This window comes from Orycteropus afer, unplaced genomic scaffold (genome assembly GCF_000298275.1).
Source record: "Orycteropus afer afer isolate SDZICR_OR568_19922 unplaced genomic scaffold, OryAfe1.0 scaffold00221, whole genome shotgun sequence".
Taxonomy (NCBI): domain Eukaryota; kingdom Metazoa; phylum Chordata; class Mammalia; order Tubulidentata; family Orycteropodidae; genus Orycteropus; species Orycteropus afer.
The window spans coordinates 4912786-4935552 of record NW_006921808.1 but is presented as its reverse complement, the minus strand read 5'-3'; positions in this window follow the sequence as shown (position 1 = coordinate 4935552).

Genomic DNA, 22767 nt, shown 5'->3' with positions numbered 1-22767 from the left:
ATATATATAAACATACATACGGACTCTCTGCCATCAAGTCAATTCTGACTTATACAGACCCTCATTGGGTTACAGGTGGTAAATCTTTTCAAAAGTAGATTGCCCAGTCTTCCTTCCATGGAGTGGCTGGTGGATTTGAACCACCAACCTTCTGGTTAACAGTCAAATACCTTAGGCATTACACCACCAGAACCTCTCAGGACATAGGAATCAAAGAGATCACAGCTCCCAGTTTCCCCAGAGGGCTAGTAAAAGAGCTGCCTTTTCAGTACCATGGTACAGTAGCACCCAACCTACCAAAGAGGGGTGCTGTGTCCAGGATGATTCATAGAGTGGCCTATCACACATCCACTCTCAGTAAAGACCATTCCCCTTGGAGGGAAACCAATCATGTGATCAGAGAACAAGCTGTAATCAGTGAACAAGTCTGTGAACTTTAAACCCCAGCCAGTCTCCAGACAATGGAAATGTTCTATACTCAAAATAATGGGTTCAAATAACTTTAAAAACAACATCAGAACCCCCTCATTCTACATAAGTCTTGAAGGCTCTTTGTTAGTTCAAGGTAGACCTAAGATCCCAAGACTTGAGTCTTACAACCTATTCATTACATCAGGCTAAATACAGTTTTGGGTTCTGTCTATGGATTCCAGCAGGCAATTAAATCACTGTATAGCCTTCTGCAAGTTATTGGAATACCCTGAGTCTCCATTTATCTGCAAATTAGGCTGACACTTCATGCTCTATTATCTCAGGTAAAAGGTCCTGGTAAAGTTGCAATGGGATAATAGTTGCTGTTGTTGTTTTTATGTGCCGTTGAGTCAGACCCAACTCATACCGACCCCTCCTTGGGTCTCCGAGGCAGTATCTCTACAGGATTAGTTTGCCCAACCTTCCTTCTGAGGAATGGCTGGTGGGTTTGAACCACTAGCCTTTTGGTTGGCAGTCAAGTGCCTTAGGCACTACGCTACCAGAGGTGAAGTTTTTTGAAAAGTAAATAACCTAAACAAATGAAATAGAAACACTAATAAGTAATTGCATTTTCATTTTAAATAATCACAATGTTGCTAATTTAGAACAAAAAGGCTATTTGAATTTATGTAACAGTTCCATATATAGATTGGCAATCTACTTCCATAGAGATACCACCTGGGAAACCCAAGGAGTTGTCACTATGAGTCAAAATGACTCAACCGCAGTGAGTTTGTTTTTTCAGTTTTCCATATATAGTAACAGATTCTCATAATAATCCTTTGAAGTATGTAGAATTAATTCCATTAGCCAGATTACGAAATGGAAGTTGAAGGAGATTAAATCATTTGATCAGAGTTCCACAGCCTTAAAAGGTTGTAGCTTGGACTTGAAAGGGTTCTTTTGAATGCAGACTTCAGGCTCTTCCTCCTGCAATTTGATGCTCAATGTTTCAATATCCACTAGTTCTAATCTATTTTAGGTGACTACTCTGGGGATTGGAGTAAGGAAGTCTGGGAGCTCTCATGCTTGACTCTGGCCTAACCCTTGAGATAGCTCAGGGCAGGCAAAATTTCCTCTTATTTTTCAAGTGGAACAAGCTCATAGGCTGAAGGGATATTTAAAGATACACTAGTCCACTTTTCTGATTTTACAAAGGAGTAAGCTAAAACTCAGGGAGGAGACATGATTTGAATTGATTGAATTAAACAATTTCTTATGCACAAAATACACCTAGGTAAATGGCAAGGCAGATAAAGTCTGTTTTATGTAGCCTCCATAGCCTCTTCCAATGTTCCCCCAGGGTTCAGCACTGCCATCCCTGAACTCAGGGTGAGATGTTGTCCAAACCACCCCACATCAAAATCTCTGGTCAATGGGAAAATACTCATGATGCAGTTATACAAAATTCTATCAATTTTTTCTATGGTATAGAGAAAAGTTTGTACCAACATCTAAAAAATAGTTCCCTTTGAGAGTTGAGTTATAGATAATTTTTATTCTCTTATTATTCAGTATTTTTACATTTCTTTTTTAATTTTAATAACAAAATATATTCTTTCCTAATATAATAGACCTAATTTTAAACCTTTTCTCAATTCATTGTCACAACCTCAATTGTACAAGTAGCATTATAACTAGTCTAGTGCCTTAAACTAAAGCACTGAAACTCGAAAGTGGAATCCTAGTTATTCTGGTTTTGGGGGACAGAACTTAGAATTGAGGTTGGAGTGAACATAGGTATAGAAAGATGAAGAAGCCCTGAACTTAGTTCAGATAATTTGCCTCTAAATTACCAAAACATGATTTTTTTGTCTCTTCTGAATCATTATCGGTTGGATTTTTATTTGCATAATAACCTCCTTTAGCTTCTGTTTTTGACAACTTCCAGTTTTCCTATATTCATGCTTTGTACATTCCATGTTCCAATTATTAATGGATGTTTGCCCCTGTTTCTCCTCATCTTGAGTCATGCCACATCACCTAATGGAGCTCCTGAAAGGTTTACTCCAACCATATCATTAAAGTCAACTGTACTCTGAGGAAGCAGCTCTTCTCCAGGCATATTTTGAGTGCCTTCCTACCTGAGCGGCTCATCTTCCAGTACTGAATCGGAAAATCTTTCAGGGCTTTCCATAAAGTTTTCCATTAACATACCAGCAGTGTTTCACTGCTACTCATAAGGTTTTCACTGGCCAATTCTTTGAGAAGTGGATGGTCCCTTCCTTCTTCTGAGTCTGTCTTAGTCTGGAAGCTCCACTGAAACCTGTCCACTGTGGGTGACCCTGTTGGTATTTGAAATACTGATGGCATAGCCTTCAGCCTCACAGCAACATGCAAGCCACCACAGTATGACAACTGCCAGATAAGTGGTGGGTTTAAGCCAGTCCAATCCCTGAGGTGATGAAAAAATTTTGGAAATAGAGAGTGGTAAAGGTTATTCTATGACACTATGGCACATTTAATAATGTTTAAAATGACAAATCAATGTTATGCTATATTTTATCGCAATAAAATTAATGGTTTTTTTCTTTAAAGGACAAAAACAAAAAATATGAGCACATGACCTTTGGAGCCTGATAAAATACATATTTGAATCTTGTCAACCAAGTGGATACCTTCATATAAATCATTTAAACCCACAAAACCTCAGATTTCCCATGTGAAAAAATGGAGATAATTATATATATATATATAGTAAGCTAATTTAAAGAAAAAATGGAAAAGTGTGAGTAAAATGCTTATAATTATACCAGACACATAATTCTCACTTTATTTGTTTATTTATTTTTCACCAATGACAGAGCTAGGAACAAGAATACTCATGGTCTAGTGTTGTTTCTCTCATCTAATGGTAGAAGGTTCCTATCAGAATTCCTTGGAGGAATATTTCCAATCATATATGCCATCTTGCCTATTCATGAAAAAGTCAGTGTCAGAAGCACAAGACCATAGCTAAGGTGTGGTGCCAAGTAGTGGTTTATGTATGTGTGTTTAAATCCAAATGTAACAGCAAGAGAGGAGGTGTACAAGACCTTGATTCTTAGAAGAAAGAAGTGCCTTAATTTATAAAAACATGAAACAAAAGCATACGCAAGAAGAAGAAGGTGCATGAAACTGTTGTGAACCTTTATATGTAGAAATATGTGTGCCTGCATATGTACATGCCTGTGCTTATTTGTGTGTGTGTGAGAGAGAGAGAGAAAGAGAAAGAGAGAGAGACTATGTCTGTGCTCCCAAAGGGGATAGTGTTGCCTCAACAGCAACTCCTTTTTTTGTGTGGGCAGGAGCATGTTACTGCAGCTCTGGATGGTGTCACAAACACAAAGAGTTCACAAAGACCATTAACTCTTAGAAATGTTGTGTACTAATTTTCATGATAGAACTGCTCTCTCATTTCAGAGCCTAATTTGATAGTGAGCTCAAAGGAGGAGTAAGACGTGTGAACAATTCTGGCACTATCCAAGCTGATACTGCTGCTCTAGTTGGGAGAAGAAAAAACATTCCTCCATCTTCCGATGAACAAATGCCAATCCTAGCTCCATTCTAAATTTCACTTCTATCAAGTAGTGAGGACTGTTTAGTTGGTGTCCTTAGTACATATTAGCAATAAATAAAGCTTCAATAAATATGCAAAGCTAAAACTAATTTAAATTGACATTTGTGTCATGTGGGGTGAGAGAGAGAGTTCATTATACCATAAAGTGATTTAGGATATATTACCTCGGGCATCTGCATTACAAATTTACCTCTCATTACAGCTATGTTAACGGGAAAAGGCAGCTTCTCAACAACATTCGAGGCAGAGTTTATTAGCATAAATTTGCATAATAATTAGTTCAGCAGCAAGCAAAGTCTGTCATGTCTTTCAAACAGGCAACCTTCAATGTCAGTTTTCTGTGCCTCACTTTTTGTCCCTGGTATGTCTAAAGCTCTTGGAATCCTGACTAATTGCTAAATTCACTCCTACTGGCCCATTGAGGCTATAGATTTCACAATCTTTACTCAGCTTCTCTTGGGATAAAGTAGATTGCCAGTCACTGCCTAGAGGCTTGGGTCACCAGCAGTCTAGCCATTCTCCTGTATATAGACAAAAGGCGACAGCTAAGGAAGGGTTGCTATGAGTCAGATCCAACTCAAGGGCAGTGATTTTTTTTTTTTTTTTTACTGCCATCAAGTCAATTCCAACTCATAGCAACCTTATAGGACAGAGTAGAACTGTACCACAGGGTTTCAAGGCTGCAAATCTTTATGGAATCAGATTGCCTCAGACTGCTTCATCTTTCACCCAGCTGGTGGCTTTGAAGTGCTGATCTTTTGGTTTAACCACTACACCACCAGAGCTCCTTGCTTAATTTCTTGGGAGAGTAAAACCCAAATTAATGTTCAGCTGACTTTTAGAATGTGTAAATCCATGTTGTTCATCAGCAGGTTTTTTTTTTTTTTTAATAATAATAGTGTCATGCCTAAACTATTATAATCTGTTCCCATTGCCTTGGCCTATATTGGCTGTGTGGTCACAGCAGAAAGCTGAAAGTATGAGAATGATAATTAAATTTAGGATAGTCCTCCAGGATTCTGGGCAGAGAATAGACTGATGTTAGTTCCCTAGACTCTGGCAGGAAGACCCTGAGGTGGGCAGAAGAGCTCAGATGTGTTTCTGCAAACTTAATGGTTGTCACTAAATTTCTGAGATGCACTACAACATCCTTCTTCAGCAAACTGGGTTCCTTTCATCCACTGAAATTAATACGGTTGCTCACCTGTAAAGGAAGCTAAAGAGAGAAAAAAAATGTTTCCTGGTTGAGCACATTCTCAAATGGCCAAATGAGAGAGTTGCTCTTAGTTGTTGTTTAGCCAATTATGACTCATGTGGACACCATCTTTGTGGAGTAGAACTACTCAATAGGGGTTTCAAAGCAGTGACCTTTCAGATACAGATCACCAACCCTGTCTTCCAAGGCACCTCTTGGTGGGTTTGGACTGTCAACCTTTCAGCTAGTAGTTGAGAGTATTGCCATTTGCACCACCCAGAGATAGAGTGTTGTTACATATACTACAGCTACTTTTCACCTGCAAATGGAAAATATCCCATGGCAGTATGCACCAGGCACTGTGTAAGAGAGGCCTCACTCATGTCAACAACACCACAGCTCTGACCAAGGTTGATGGTTTTGTCCTGTCCAGGTGCAGTGAGACAGATCAGGACAAACAAGGTTTCACTGGATTTCAATGAAGCCAGTGTAGAACTCAGACATCCAAGCAAGTTAATATTCCAGAAAAAAAAAAAAAAATGTGTATATATGTATGTATTACATAGTAAAAAAAAAGCAATAACGTGCATAAAGTAGAAAAATCTAATATTTTGAACTAAAATGACTGACAGAAATGTGGTAACACTGCACACTGTCAAAGGCAGAAAATTTGTGAGATCCAGAAAAACAAGGTACCTCCACTGAGTTCTGACTATCACAGGTTTCACTATTTGTGTATATATATATATTTCTTAATAGCCCCAAAAAGGATTTTGCAATATGAGAAGAAGTATTTTATAAAACACGTAAGAAATGATCACATCTCACAATGTGAGAATCTTTTTTAAAATCCTCGTATTTTCACAAGAGATAAGTATTATTAGTTGCATTTTTAGATATGTAAACTTATTCATTGAAAATACCTTTTTTCCACAACATAAGCAGTGGCTATACACGGCGACTTTGCCAGATGAAATATATGGGGATTAGATCAAATACATCTGTGGAAGAAGCTATGGAGAAGCTCAAAATCTACATCCAAAACAAGACCAGGAGGTGACTGTGGAACAGAGCATCTACTGATCCTATGCAAGTTCAAGTTGAAGCTGAAGAGAATTAAAGCAAGTCCACAAGAGCCAAAATATGACCTTGATTATATCCTTCCTAAATTTAGAGACCATCTAAAGAATAGATTTGATGCGTTGAACACCAGTGACTGAAAACCAGAGGAATTGTGGGATGACATTGAGAACATGCACGAAAAAAGCAAACGGTCATTAAAAAGACAGAAAAGGAAGAAAAGACCAAAATGGATGTCAGAAGAGACTCTGAAACTTCCTCTTGAGAGAAGAGCAGCTAAAGCAAATGGAAGAAATGATAAGATCAAAGATGTGAACAGAAGATTTCGAAGAGCAGCTAGAGAAGACAAAGTCAATTATTACAATGAAATGTACTAAGACCTGGAGTTAGAAAACCAAAAGGCTCAAGCTGAAAGAACTGAATAAAAAAATTAAGCCTTGAGTTGCAATATTGAAAGATTCTATGGGAAAAATATTGAATGATGTAGGAAACATCAAAAGAAGATGTAAGCAATACACAGAGTAACTTGCCAAAAAGAATTGGTTAATGTCAATTCACTTCAGGACGTGGCATATGATTAAGAACCAATGGTATTGAAAGAAGAAGTAGAAGCTGCACTGAAGGGATTGGCAAAGAACAAGTCTCCAGGAATTGACAGAATACCCACTGAAATGTTTCAACAAATGGATGTGGCACTGGAGGCACTCGCTCATATGTGCCAAGAAATTTGGAAGAACATTACCTGGCCAGCCAACTGGAAGAGATCCATATTTGTACCCATTCCAAACACAGGGGATCCCACAGAATGTGGAAAATAGCAAAAAAATATCATTAATATCACATGCAAGTAAAATTTTGCTGAACATAATTCAAAAATGGTTGCAGCAGTATATTGACATAGGACTTCCAGTAATGCAAGCTGGTTTCCGAAGAGGGATATCATTGCTGATGTCAGATAGATCTTGGCCGAAAGCAAAGAATATCAAAAAGATGCTTACTTGTGTTTTTTGACTATGCGAAAACATTTGACTGCATGGATCATAACACATGATGGATAACATTGAGAAGAATGGGAATTCCAGAGCACTTAATTTTGCTCGGGAGGAACCTATACATAGATCAGGAAGCTGTCATTCAAACAGAACAAGGAGATATTTCAAGGTTTAAAATCAGGAAAGGAGTGCATCAGGGTTGTATCCCTTCACTATACTTATTCAATCTGTATGCTGAGCAAATAATCTGAGAAGCTGAACTATGTGAAGAAGAATGTGGCATCAGGATTGGAAGAAGGCTCATTAACAAGGTGCTATATGCAGACGACACTGCTTTGATTGCTGAAAGTGAAGATGACTTGAAGTACTTCCAAAGATGAAGATTAATGACTACAGTTTGCAGTGTGGATTACATCTCAACATAAAGATAACAAAAATCCTCACAACTGGATTAATACACAACATCATGATAAATGTAGAAAAGACTGAAGTTGTCCAAGATTTTGTATTACTTGATTCCACAATCAACACCAATGAGAGCAGCAGTCAAGAAATCAGAGGATGTATTGCACTGGGCAAACATGCTGCAAAAGAATTCTTTCAAGTGCTGGAGAGCAATGATGTCTCTTTGAAGACTAAGGTGCACCTAACTCAAGCCATGGTATTTTTGATCACCTCATATACATGTGAAAGCTGTACAATGAATAAGGAAGACCAAAGAAGAGTTGATGCTTTTAAGTTGTGGTGTTAGTGAAGAATACTGAAAGTATCATGGACTGCCAGGAGAACTAACAAATCTGTCTTGGAAGAAATGCAGTCAGAATGCTCCTTGGAAGCGAGAATGGCCAGATTTTGTCTCACCTACTTTGGTCATGTTGTCAGAAGGGATCATTCCCTGGAGAAGGACATCATGCTTGGTAAAGTAGAGGGTCAGCAAAAAAGGGGAAAGCCCTCAACAAGATGGATTGACACAGTGGCTGCAACAATGGGCTTAGGTATAGCAAGGATTGTGAGGCTGGCACAGAACCAGGCAGTATTTCGTTCTGTTGTGTATAGTGTCACTATGAGTCAGAGCCAACTCAATGACACCTAACAACAACAACAAAATGATACATAGTTATCTTTCTGATTCCCAAACACAAATTATTTCAGAGTCCTTTGAAAATAGGACCTTACAGAAGAGTAACTAGGTCAGGAGTCTGATGTGTGTCTGTATGCTAATACTACAAATGGTGTGACTTGGCAAATCAATCCCTGACACAAAATTTCTCAAATGTAAAATGTAGACAATAATGAGATAATAGTGCTGAAACGAGTTTTATCATCCAATCCATTGGCTGTTCATTTTCTCATGTGATAGGAGAATGTTCAACAACAACAACAAAAAAAAACCTCACTGCCATCGAGTCTATTTGACTCATAATGAACCCTCCTTGGGTTTCTGAGGTAGTATCTCTTCAGAAGTAGATTGCCCAATCTTCCTTCCGAGGAGTGGCTTTGAACCACCAGTCTTCTGGTTAGCAGTCAAATGCCTTAGGCACTATGCCACCAGAGCTCCAGGAGGATATTAGAGTCTTTTATATTTTTGTTTGAATATATGGACCACCTTCTTCAACAACAAAAATGCACATCACATATAAATATCCACTCAAAACTTTAAATACTTATCACTCATGGGCCCTCTGTAAATGTTCTATTCCTAAAATCCTGCCAACCAAGAGTAAGTCTTCCTCAATAGCCCAATTCTCTCATTTTATAAATATGAAACAAGCTCAGAGAGAATAAAATACTTGGCTAAACTCACAATTAATAATTAGTTAATTCAGGGAGCTCTGGTAGCATAGTGGCTAAGACACTTGCCTGCTAACCAGACGGCTGGCGGTTCAAACCCACCAGCCACTCCTCGGAAGGAAGGTTGGGCAATCCTACTTCCGTAGTGATACTGCCTCGGAAACCCAAGGAGGGGTTGCTATGAGTTGGGGCCGACTCGACGGCACATAACAACAACAACAAATCTGGGTTTCATATCTAGGAGAGCATTCCTAGAAAACACAGTACACTTATTCACAAGACTCAAAGTGGGATAGGTCAAAATGATGTTAAACAATGGCAAGTTTAAAATATTTTTAGGGTCATGGAGTGACTACTGATTGGTATGGAGTTTCCTTTAGGGTGATGAAAATGATTTGGAAATAGGGGTGTTGGTTACACAGTCTTGTGAATATACTGAAGACCACTAATTGTAAACTTCAAATGGTGAATTTTGTGGTATGGTAATTCTATTTCAATTTAAAGTCTACTATAACAATCATTAAAAATGGTATTCAAGAACAAGGTATGGGAGATTATGCATTTAAAATAAGTTAAGGGCAATGACATTATAATCCTCCTAAGAATTTTAGGGAGGGTAGTTTAGGCAGTTGGGAAGAGAAAATAGAAAAATGTAAATGTAGTTAACCATGCCAAAATAAATGTATTACTGGATACTTCTACTCCTTATCTCAACGAACTGTTTTATGATCAAATGTGAAATAAGTGTGTAATATATAAAATGCATTTCAGAACTACTATATTATTTCCAGGAGCTCTGGTAGCATACTGCCTAAGGCACTTGACTGCTAACCAGAAGACTGGTGGTTCAAACCCATCAGCCACTCCTTGGAAGGAAGGTTGGGCAATCTACATCCATAGTGATACTGCCTTGACAACCCAAGGAGGGGTTGCTATGAGTCAGGGCCAACTTGACAGCACTTAACAACAACAACATATTATTTCCAATTAGAGAAGTATGATTTACTACACACCACAGAAGAGTTAAGTGCTAAAAGAGTAACCTGACTTGAAGTACAACACTGGCCTGAAAAGAGAATTGAGCAGTGTGGGCTGGAGTAATCTGAGGATGACACTTCATAGTGGACCTGGGTCTTCATGCATTACTGATATAGCCACTCCATCAATGAATATGTGAGCTTTAAATACCAAACAATACATTATTGAGATTTAGTAGAGTGACTAAATGAGTGTTCAGCCAGAAGTAGAGATCCTGAGACAAGGGTTTGGAGCAGACCTATTTTTTGCAATAGATTATGTTCAGAAATGACACCAGATCATAGATGTAAGAATATAGAAAGGTTAAAATATGGAAGAAGGAGAAGCCAACACAAAAGAAATCTTGAGTTAGTCACTAAGTCTAAACTGAGAAGGCTCAGCTGAGTTCAGTCCTTCTAAGGAACCATGAAAAATATCCCTCATGATAAACATTCTTTATTAGTTAAACCGGACTATTGTTTTATTTAAAGAAGGCTTCAGGAGTCATTTTGGCTTATGGTTTCAAGTTTAACATTATCACAGGGCAGTGATTTTGGGAGTTCATCTGGCCTGAGATTAAATGGATCCAGAAAGTCTAGATTCCATAAGAATTTGAAATTATGTTCCATATTTTTTTTTCCTTTTGATCAAGACTCTTCAATAGAATATTTGATCAAAATGTTTAGTAGTGTTAGCCAGGCACCATTTATTTATTCTGGTCTCATGAGAAAGGAAGCAATTATTCAAGGAGGAAATGATCCACACATTCCATTTCCCCCTCCTATTCCTGGCTTTCTTTCTTTCTCCATTCTCCAGGTGAATAGAGACCAACTAGATGGCCAGTTTTAAGCTTTTTAGACCCTCGCCACTATGCAATGAACTAGGAGGTAAAAGAGAACTTCTAAACACTGTATTAAGCCAACCACAACCCTAGGAGCTCTGGTGTGGTAGTGCCTATGGCATTTGACTGCTAACCAGGGGTTGTCAGTTCAAATCCACCAGCCACTACTCAGAAGGAAGACTGGACAATCTTCTTCCATAGAGATACCCCCGCAGAAACAAAAGTTGGGGTCATTATGAGTCGGAATCAACTTGACAAGAGTGAGTTTGTTTGTTTGTTTGAGACCATGACCCTAAACCCACAAGTGAAAATTCCAAATCCCATGTTTTGTTGTATATAAGCAGCCTCAACAACTCTTTTGTTGTTGCATACCCAATCACTACATTTTCCAACTCAACTTATTGCATATCTACATTTCAAAGACACCAATTAAACTAATTAGCTGTACATCCATTATCCTTATCCTTAATCAATGAGGTTTTTACATCACCATAAACAGTGAATTTAGAAGGAAGGTTGGGCAATCCTACTTCCATAATGATACTGCCTCGGAAACCCAAGGAGGGGTCGCTATGAGTCGGGTTTGACTCGATGGCACATAACAACAACAACAAACAGTGAATTCAGTGCCCTGTAAGCAATAACTCCTTTTCCCTCTATCTCACCCCTGATAACCACTAATAAATTTTGGTCTCTGTACATTTGCCTTTTCTTATCTTTTTATGTAAATAAAGTTATACAATATATGCCCCCCCCTTTTTTTTTCTCACTTGATTAAGCCACTCCTTGGAAGGAAGTTTGGGCAATCTACTATCCATAGGGATACTGCTTTGGAAACCCAAGGAGGGGTTGCTATGAGTCGTATCCAACTTGATGGCAGTGAGTTTGGTTTTTAATTTCACTCAGTGTAATGTCCTCAAGATCCATTCATATTATAGCATTATTGGGCCTTCTTTAAACCAAACAACTGTTTAGTTTAACTAGTAGAGAAAGTCCACTGTGAACTTTGTGGTTTTTTAAAGAGATTTACTGAATGGGATCTACTTGTTAACAGCGACTAAAAAGGTTAGACAGAAAGTTTGGGGGAAATGAACATTAATAGGGGAGGAATAAATCAGAACAAAAGAGTGAGAATGGTTGCACAATCTGAAGAATGTAATCAGTGTCTCTATAATGTACACACAGACATTTTTGAACTAGTGTATGTTTTGCTGTGTATACTTCTAATATCAATAATAAAAAAAAGTGTACCTCACAATTGCCTGCCTGAGGGATGGCTAAGGGAGAATATATCCTCTTTACTATATATCCATCTTTAATTTCTTCATTTGTTACTATGGATTGCTAACTCTCTCACACTCAAGTTAATGTCTGGGTTCCCAAACTTTCCTAGAGGCATAAGCCAAGCTCTGGAACAGAAAAGCAATATGCAGCTGACACAAGATGATTTCAGTTTATGTCTGAGAGAAGCTTATCACTGCCACATTGGCTGGAATAAAAGTTGGACAGAAAGAATACAAGTTGGCACCAATAGGTGTTGGGCAGGCTAAATTCCCACAGAAGACACCCAGGAAGGAAGATCACTGCCACGTATCTTTACTAACAGGATTCCATAACTTAATCCCAATACTTCATAGGAGACCTGGGAGATGGGGAGAGTTCTCAACATCATTCAAAATATTTGTGCTTACAACTCTGGTGGCATAGTGGATAAAGCATTTGACTGTTAATCAGAAGATTAGCAGTTCAAACCCACCAGCTGCTCTGTGGCAGGAAGATGGGGCAATCTACTTCAGTAAATATTTACAGGTTTGGAAACCCAATGGGGGTCACTGTGAGACAGAATTGACTGATGGCTGTGAGTTAGTTTGGTGGGTTAAAACTGAAGTCAGTACTTCCCCTTCCATCACAGAACCTATCATAGACTTTAGGTTATTTACTCCATGAGGGTGAGAATTATTGCAAATTTATTCCATCTATCATTGTGCACTCAGAATGTGTGTCAGTGCTGCAACATGATAGCAGACCCTCAATAAATAGCTAGAGTTCAATAGAATGTGAAGTCACAGTGTTGGAAGGATGTGAAATATGCTTTGGTCTTGACACCTTAACTCTCAACGACACTATTGCCAATCAATTATAAACAATAGCAATAAAAGTTAACATTTATTGAGCACTTATAATATGCCAGGTACATTGCTATGTGTTGTTGTTTGTTGTTGTTAGGTGTCATCGAGTCGTTTCCGACTCATAGTAACCCCATGCACAGCAGAACGAAACACTGCCCGATCTTGTGCCAGCTCCATGTTCCCTGCTATACTTAAGCCCATCATCGCAGCCACCATGTCAGTCCATCTCATTGAAGACCTCCCCCTCTTTCATGGACCCTCCACCCTACCAAGCATGACATCCTTCTCCAGGGAATGGTCCCTTCTGACAAATAAGCAAAATAGATGAGATGAAGTCTGGCCATTCTTGCTTCCAAGGAGCATTTCGGGTGCACTTCCTCCAGGACAGATCTGTTAGTTCTTTTAGCAGTCCATGGTACTTTTAGCATTCTTCACCAGCACCATAACTGAAAAGCATCAATTCTTCTTTGGTCTTCCTTATTGGTTGTCCAGCTCTCACATGCAGATGAGGCAATTGGAAATATCATGGCTTGTGTCAGGTGCACATACTTTATATAAATTACTTTATCAAAAAGTCACAAAATAAAAGAACAACAATGGATGGATTATCACCCTCATTTAGTAAATGAGGAAATAGGCTTAAAATGTGGGCCCAAGTCAGAGCCAGGATTCAAAACCAGTTTGCCTTATTCCAAAACCTATATTCATTTTATTTTTTCATGATAGCTTTTCTACATTCCCGTTTTCCACATTTTCTTTAATAATGCATATTTTTATCAAGAAAAATTAATGAACGTGCATATTTTTTTAAAAAGTATCTGTTTGTGATGCTGAATCTTTTCAATATACCTGGATAGTTTTCCAAGTCTTTTCAAAATCTTTTAAAAGAATGGTTAAGGTGTATGGGATAAAATGCACAGATAAAATTTTTATATAATTGTTCACATAGTTGGTAAACTTAACTAAGTTTTACCAAATCAAATCATGATTTTTTTCTCAATTGCAGTCACTCTTCATCTTTTTTCTTTCTAAGAAGAAAAAGTGTTTAATATATTCTATTTCCTATAAAAATGTACCTTTAATTATTATTATTTTTGCAGTGTCTCCTCCCCTCACCACCCCCAGTAACCAACAAAGAAAGTTTCTTTCCATATATAAACCTTCCCTTGACTTTTTACAACAATGAACTAATACAATATTTGTCCTTCTGTGATTGGCCTATTTGATTCAGCATAATGTCCTCCAAGTTCATCCACATTATGCAGTGTTTTATATATATATATATATATATATATATATATATATATATATATAATATTATTAAACACTAATGTAGACCATCTCATATCATTTATTCTCTATATGAATGGTTACAGTAATTTGCTATTTTGCTATTTGTCTAGATAGGTTGTTAAATCTTCAGGGCCATAAAGTGTAAGTCAATCTACATTTCTTTCTCTTAACATGTAAATCTACTAGAAACATTTACATCTTTCTAGAACTCATTTTGAATGATAATCATTAACTTTTTTTAAGATTATCATGCAAAAAAAAAGAGTTATATTGCTTCCCTGACATCTGGCTTCAGATGTTGTATGTGAGTTTTGTGCCTCTTAAATTAGCTAGACAAGAAGATCTCTAGTGACCTTTCCAGTTAAGACATGTTACCCTTCTGGTGCTCAGATAATTGTTGCCAGATAATCATGGCTGTTTTTTTTTTTTTTTACTTTGGCTGCCAGGAGGCTCAGAGTTCTAGTAACTCTACCTAACCAAATTATCTGGCATTGGTTTGTTATAAAATATTGCACTTTTAGGCAGAAAAGAAAGCTCAAACTGTAATCCTGAGGGATATCATACATAGATTTTCATGGTCAGATTTAGAGATCATTTACTCCAGCTCCTAGAAAGAGGGAAAGTGAAGCCTGGAGAAATTAAGTCATCCAACAGACAGAGGTAGAGCCCAAGACTTTCGTCCCCCACGATTCCTGATGAAGCTATCAAACTAGATTGTTTTGCCAATGGTGATTGATAGAACACTCTTTATGCTATTAATCTAATATATTTACTCCCATAAAAATATACTGAGCAACAATTAATCTGGACTTACCCCTTAATCATTCAACTCTAGAATGCAGCTGTTCTGGTTACCTAGTGCTGCTCTGACAGGAATATACCACAAATTGGATGGCTGAACAAACAAGAATTTATTCTCTTACAGTTTGGAGGCTTTAAGTCAAAGTTCAAATTCCCAGGTTCTAGGGGCTGGGTGAAAGCCCCTCAACCTTGGGCTTCAGTTCTGCCTCCTGCTCCTGCCCACTGGAGCTAGAGGCTTTTCTTCACCCAGGCAGATACTAGCTGCTGAGACTGACAAGCCCAAGGTTGACAAGTAAAAAAGGCACAGTCCCAATGTTACCAAACCACACAGCACACCATTAAGTCAACTGAAAGTCCAAGGTTGGCCAAGCATGGCAGACTGCTGAACAACAACGCGGCTACATGCAGGGTTCAAGTGTGGCATAAGCTGGAGACCATTACTAGAGCTGCTTTTTATATATGGGAAGCAGACCACCTACCCAAAGCTACTCAGCTTCTCATAGTAGGTTCCACCATGATTGCCAGTCTCATTATGGACAATACTACATCCAGCTGCCCAGTCACTCAACTAGGCCCAGCCATCTTGAACAAAAACTTAACCACCACAGCAGCGCACACTTCTAACCATGCTAAATGCTGATATAGGTGGAAACAGAGCCTTCAGATGTTACACCATTCAGTCCCATTTAAAATTGTCAATAGTGAGGTACAAAGGTAAATAACCACACTTTGAGGCCTGCCCAGTCCTGCATAACCACTGGTGTATTTTCTCCCAGGCATACTGAGTTAAATTAGAAAAGATGCCTAGTAAATGCTTTAACAATAGAGTAGAGACAGAGAGGATAAAAGGAGTTGGGAGGATCAGACACTGCACCTCTCCAGCCCTTATCCTTCACTCCAGGTAAGCCTCATCTACAGCATGTCATGAGCATGTCTAGGTGAATGTTGCAGTACCTGGGCTGTCTGAAACTTGGAACACTTCACAACTTGCCCTCTCTCTTTCTTAATGTAACTTCAAAGGTACAAACTATTGACACTGTCACATCAAAGGTGATTATAGAGTCAATATTTCTATGACAGTGTCAGAATTGGTTTGGGAATCTGCTACATGCTCACCAGCCTTTATTAATAGATCAGAGGGAAGCCAGGCTTCTCTCTGCCAGACCTGAGAAAAGAGTCTCAGAACCATTCCCTTGGTGAAAGGTTGGGTGACAGTAGAACATTCCACTCTTTTTAGACATCCCTAAAGAACAGACAGCATTCTCAGAAGGCTGGAGGTCAAGGAAAGTTGTGGGAGAGTGTTGCAGTAGTGGACTCAGCAGCTGCAATCTGCTGCAGTCCATGGGCTTTAAGGCTGACAATCTGAAAAGTCCTGACTAAAAGAAAATCTGATTCTTCTGTTCTGGGAATTTAATCAGGAATAGGAAATTCTCTAGGGCCAGCCCAGGACATCTAAATACTCCCATCTTCTCAGTCTATGAAGTCTCTTTACTTTGGGAAGATACAGAAGGACACGGAGAGCAGAAGATTATGGCCCAAGGGAGCTTGGCCCCAAAGTCTGGCTCTCTGAGGACACAGTTGGGTGAATGAACTTAAATACCTTCAGAAGAGAATCTGCACACACATCTCAGCCTTCTTGTGGCTTCTGTAATTTTCTCCACTTATATAAATGACAAATCTTATACAAGTGCATAGAAATAACTTAAAAAATAAAAAACATTAAATGTAAAATCCATAACCTCTGCTGATCCCATCTACACTTTTTTAGTACTTTTTAGAATTTTTAAAAGTTACTCTGACATACTTTCATTTTATTCAATTTTATTATAAAATTAAATTTTATTATTGATTTGTATAGAAAACCAAACCAAACTCACTGCTGTCAAGTCAATTCTGACTCATAGCGACAGGTCTTTGGGTTTCCAAGGCAGTATTTCTATGGAAGTAGGTTGCCCAATCTTCCTTCTGAGGAGTGGTTGATGGGTTTGAAACTCCAGTCTTATTAACAATCAAATGCCTTAGGTACTACGTCTCCAGAGCTCCTATTTGTATAAGCATATGTATAATTTTTGTACATTTCCTTTCTTCTTTTTTTTTTTTTAATACAGTCAGGGAAATGGAGTACGTATTATTTTATATATTGTTTACTTAACAATATTTGTAGACGTGCTTTCAAGTTAATACACATGTAATATTTTTTAAAAAAATCATAGCACCATATTCTACACCTTTCATTTTCTGTATTTTAGCCTGATTCAGGCAGTAAATTGGGCATAGATTCCCTGCCGCCATAAATGGGGTGGATCCCAGAGGCAACATTCAGTTCCTCCAAACATAGTGGGTCTCTTTGAAAACAGGGGAGAATGAGAGAAGGTGAGAGGAAAGTTGGCCTGGGAGGTGTTATCAAATGAAGATATTTTCATTGCTGAGAATAGCAAGCAAATTGTCTACTTGTGTCTAATCTTTCCTCAAATTTTTCAAATAAGTTGCTCCCTTATGCATTGCAAAAAAAAAAAAGTGTTGCTGGATGGACTATTCAGGTTACCTAACTCACTGCCATCGAGTAGGATCCGACTCATAGCAACTCCTCCTTGGGTTTCCAAGGCAGTATTTCTACGGAAGTAGATTGCCCAACCTTCCTTTCAAGGAGTGACTAGTGGGTTTGAACCATCAGGCTTCTGGTCAGCAGTCAAATGCCTTAGGCACTATGCCTAGGAAAAGGAAATTTGGGGGATGACTTATTGAACATTTCACTTTCCTGTGCTGTGTAGACCAGTAGACCAGGGTCATCTGACACCCTCCAAAGCTGTTACCTTCACTGGTTCAGTCACCCTATCTACTTCCCCTCAAAGGAGAAGGTGTCTGCCCCTTGGGTTCCATTTAATATGTGGGAACACTAAGGCCTTGGGAGGATAAGTTATATAAAATTGTGGCTTTGGAGTCAGGAGAAGTTTTGAAAATGATGAAAATGCAAGAGGGAGTCTGATCTGAACTGCAGAAAGGCTCAAATGAGAGAGTCCCAGGTAAAATAATGTATGAATATAAGTCATCATTAGTAGGAAGACACTGAGGATAGAAATGTAAAATAACTCTAAAAGAAGTTAACAAGTTGGTGAGAAAGCTGGGTAGAAACTGGGTCTCCTGACAACCTTAGCCACCTTTTGCATTCTTACACACTAATTTTACCAAGTTCTCTTCCTTTAAGTAGGAGAAGGCTCACATGAACTAAATTCCAGTTTTTATATAAACTCAAGATTGGATGGGTAAATATTTTGTGATGAATTAGCAATGTTTGCTTTTGTCACCAGTGGAAAAAGAGGTATCATACACGACTCACTTTGCTCTCCACTGTCTGAACTCCCTACAATGGGAGCCTGGCTGCTTGTTGCAAGAGAGAATCTTGCAACAGACAGCATCTCTTGCTGTATACCCAAGCCAATCTCTGTCCAAAACCTGGATTCCCTAGAGCAACACCCAGGCAATCAGACAAAGTCAGCTTCTGAGCCCCTTCTACAGGTCTGTGATCTATTGTAGGATTCCTCCTGACCCAATTTCAGGAAGGCTGGGAACGTCCTTGGGAATGAAAAGGCACTGTGATTGTTTGACAACTCACAGATCTCAATGTAAGGATAAATTTTGCTCTTGGGTTCTTTGCTATCTGAGTATGATAACTTGTCTAGGTGAGAAGAAGTAGAAAGTAATCTGAAATGAAGAGTGAGGTAAAACAACATCTCTACCTAACTACAATGACAAAGATGTATTCTATAGATTTAAAGATTCAAATGTGAGAGGGGCAACTCTAAGATCAATAGAATGAAATGTTGGAGCAGGTCTTTGTGAACTAGCAGTGAGAAAGAACTTACACTGTTGTAAAAAATGTCAAAAGCAAAAAGCAAAATATTTATTATGCAGTTTGATTATGTCATAAATAAGCACTCCTGTTCAATGAAGGTGTGGTAGTTGAGTTTGTGTGTCAACTTCGCTGGATATGGTCGAGTGGCTGGGCAGCTGAATGGGCAGCCCCATGATGAGATTGGTAATCAACTCTGTGGTGGAATCTACTATGAGCAGCTGAGTAGCTGCCTTAGGGATACGGTCTGCTTCCTGTATTTAAGGCAAAACCTTAGGGAATGGTCTCTAGCTTATGGCATGCTTGAACCCTGCATGTAGCTGAGTCGTTGTACAGCAGCTCTGCCATGCTCTGCCAATCTTGGGACTTTCAACGGACTTGAAATAATGGCCTGCTATGTGGTTTGGTAACATCAGGACTGTGCCTTGTTACTTATTGACCCTGGATCTGTCAGCCTCAGCAGCTAGAAGTTGAGTGAAGAAAAGGCTCCAGCTTCAGTGGGCCAGGAGCTGGAGGCAGAGCTGAAACCCAAGGCTGAGGGGCTTTCTCCCAGCCCCTAGAGCCTGGCATTTTGAACTCAGACTTAAAGCCTTCAAATTGTAAGAATAAACTCCTGTTTGTTAAAGCCATTCCATTTGTGGTATATTTTTTTGTCAGAATAGCAGTAGGTAACCAAAACAAAAGGATACCAAGGAAATATTTTAAAAATTGCCAAGTTATTGGGAGAAGATATTCGTAAGGTGTAAAATTACCAGGGAATTAATACTTTGTATATAAGAAGAAATTATCCAATTAACATATATATATATATATATATATATATATATATATATATATATGAAAGACAAAAAATGAAATGTGGGCAAAAGAGATGAATACACAATTTAAAAAGAAACTAACATTGCTCTCTATTAACCACAGGGAGAGATGTTCAGCTGATTCTTGATGAGATAAAAGTGGACTAAAATCACAAGAATGAAGAATAAAATCACTTTATGTCTAAATTACTGACAAAAATTGGAAAACCAGAAAATACAACAAATATATCCTTTTGTAACCACACAGAGAGCAGGAGATTATGGCCCAAGAGAGCTTGGCCCCAAAGTCTGGCTCTCTGAGGACTGGAGTTTCAAATTCACCAGCCACTCCTCAGAAGGAAGATTGGGCAATCAACTTCCATAGAAATACTTCCTTGGAAACTCAAAGAGGTGTCACTATGAGTCAAAATTGACTCGACAGCAGTGAGTTTGGTTTGTTTTTTATACAAATCAATAATAAATTATGAAAATATGCCAGAGTTACTTTAAAAAATTCTAAAAAGTACTAATTTATATTCCTATGGCCCAGCAATTTCACTTCTTTGTATATGTTGTTGTTGTTATATGCCATTGAGTCGGCCCCGACTAACAGCGACCCCTACTTGGGTTTCTGAGGCAGTGTCACTATGGAAGTAGATTGTCCAACCCCCAAATTATTATACATGACCTTAAGTGGACATGCACAAGGATTTCTATTGCAGTGTTCTTGTGGTGAAGGGGAACTGGATCTACTGGAGGTACACATCATTGTGTGGTTGATAGGCAACCAGTGCAGCAATTATAGCAGTGAACCTGAATCACAGAGAACAATATGAGTTATCTTAACATAGTGCTGAGTGGAAAATGTAGGAACAAGATACATAATACAATGTCACTTGCCTAAATTAATGATAGATAGACATTACATGCATTTTACACTAGATATATGCACGGAAGTGGTACACTAGATACATGCTTGTGTGCAATGAGGTTTGGGATGACAGGAGTGAGGAATGAGGATAAAATGAAATGAATGAAGGAATGAATGGGCAGGATGGTCTATGTGCAAACCAGTAACGAGAATGTACCATGATGAAAGATACTGATTCACTCATTAGTCTAAGTCTGAGTTAAAAAAAAAAAAAAAAGCAACTTGATTTGGAAATGCAGTGGCTTCTGCTCTTGTCTCTGATCTTCCACTTCTCCTATTTTGCTCCCTTGTTCCCCTTCTGTGTAGTGAAGAGGAGCTAGGCAGCTCTTGAAATCATCTCCAGTCTAACACATCCATAGTGCCATTTTTATAGAGTAGTAATTCTTACTTTCACAGAGCTGTACTAGCTCTGCTAGGACACAAGAGGGTGCTCCTTGCCCATGGATTTCAATAATTCAACTGTCATGTCCCATTTAAAACTCATGCGAAATATGTTATTTTCGCACTCTGTGTTCTATGCTGCTCCTTCACTGCTTGAGAAACACAAATTTCTAAATGACAGATTTTAGAAAGAACTCTGTACCTGGGAGAAAAAAAAAAAAAAAAGAAAGAAAAAAACCACCTCACTGCTGTGGAGTGGATTGGACTCATAGTGACCCCTCCTTGGTTTTCTGAGGCAATATCTCTACAGAAGAAGATTGTCCAATCGTCCCCAGAGGAATGGCTGTTGGGTTCCAGCCACCAGCCTTCTGATTAGCAGTCAAATGCCTTAGGTACCTGGTAGAGCAGCCTACTATTTTCCCAAAATATGTCAGACTTGCTCTTCTTCATGTTCATTATGTCCTACCATGACTAGGATTCTCCTTCCACCCTCCCACACTTCTGATCTCATCTCAACATGTTATCTACATAGTTCTGCCTCTGAATGAGGACTTTTGTACTTGCATAGTTTTGATAGATACTTTTTTGTTAGGGTAAGTCAAAGGAAGCATATTTCAGCTTAGTGTTGTTAGGTCCCAATGAGTTGGCTGTGACAATTCATTGCAGTGGCCACACAGAATTCACAGATATCACACACAGATTATGGGGTTTATAAGGGAAGCAACAGGCTATAATTAAAGTTCAGGAACTTGTTCAGTCACTCTCGGCTGGTCATCTCTCAGCTGGCAGTATTTCTCAGTCTCTCTCAGTAGCACATCTCTTTCTCTCAGCAGTGCATGTCTCTGACATCTCTCAGCAGCATGTTCCTCTCAGCAGCGCATTTCTCAGCCAGCAGTGAGAGAGATTCTCTCTCTCCTGGCTTTAAGAGGACTCCTTTTTGAGCCTGGCAGAGTGGCCAAAAACAACCAATCCCAACATCATAATTCCATACAACTGAGAGAGAGTGAACTTCCCAGAAGACTGCTTCATGCTGCTCCAACAGAAATACACTACGTGGATAACTAACAATCAGCTACTCACAGCAAAGGGGGAGTTACAAAGACTATGGCTAGAAAAGCCATACCATGTAATTTTTACCACACCATAAACATCTTTGCTCTTTAACATGTTAAACAGGTCTTTTGCAGGAGATTCATCCAGTGCAATATGACATCTGATTTCTTGACTGCTGCTTTCATGAGTACTGATTGTGGATCCAAGTAAAATAAAATCCTTGACATCCTCAATCTTTTCTCCATTTATGGTTCTATTGATTACTGGTCCAGTTGTGAGGATTTTTGTTTTCTTTATGTTGAGATGTAATCCATACTGAAGGCTGTAATCTTTGACCTTCATCAGTAAGTGCTGGATCTTCACTTTCATCAAGCAAGGTTGAGAAACTAAACAAAAACACATGAGAAACAGGGTACAAATTTTGGCAGTTCTAAGGAGGTAATTAAAGAGCTCTAGTGATGCAGTAGTATAGTGCCTGAGGCACTTGACTATTGTGATAGTTGAAGATGTGTCAACTTGGCTGGACTCCAGTTGTGAGTGGGGGTTCCCATGATGGGATCAGATGACTGAGTTCTGAGCGGCCGGT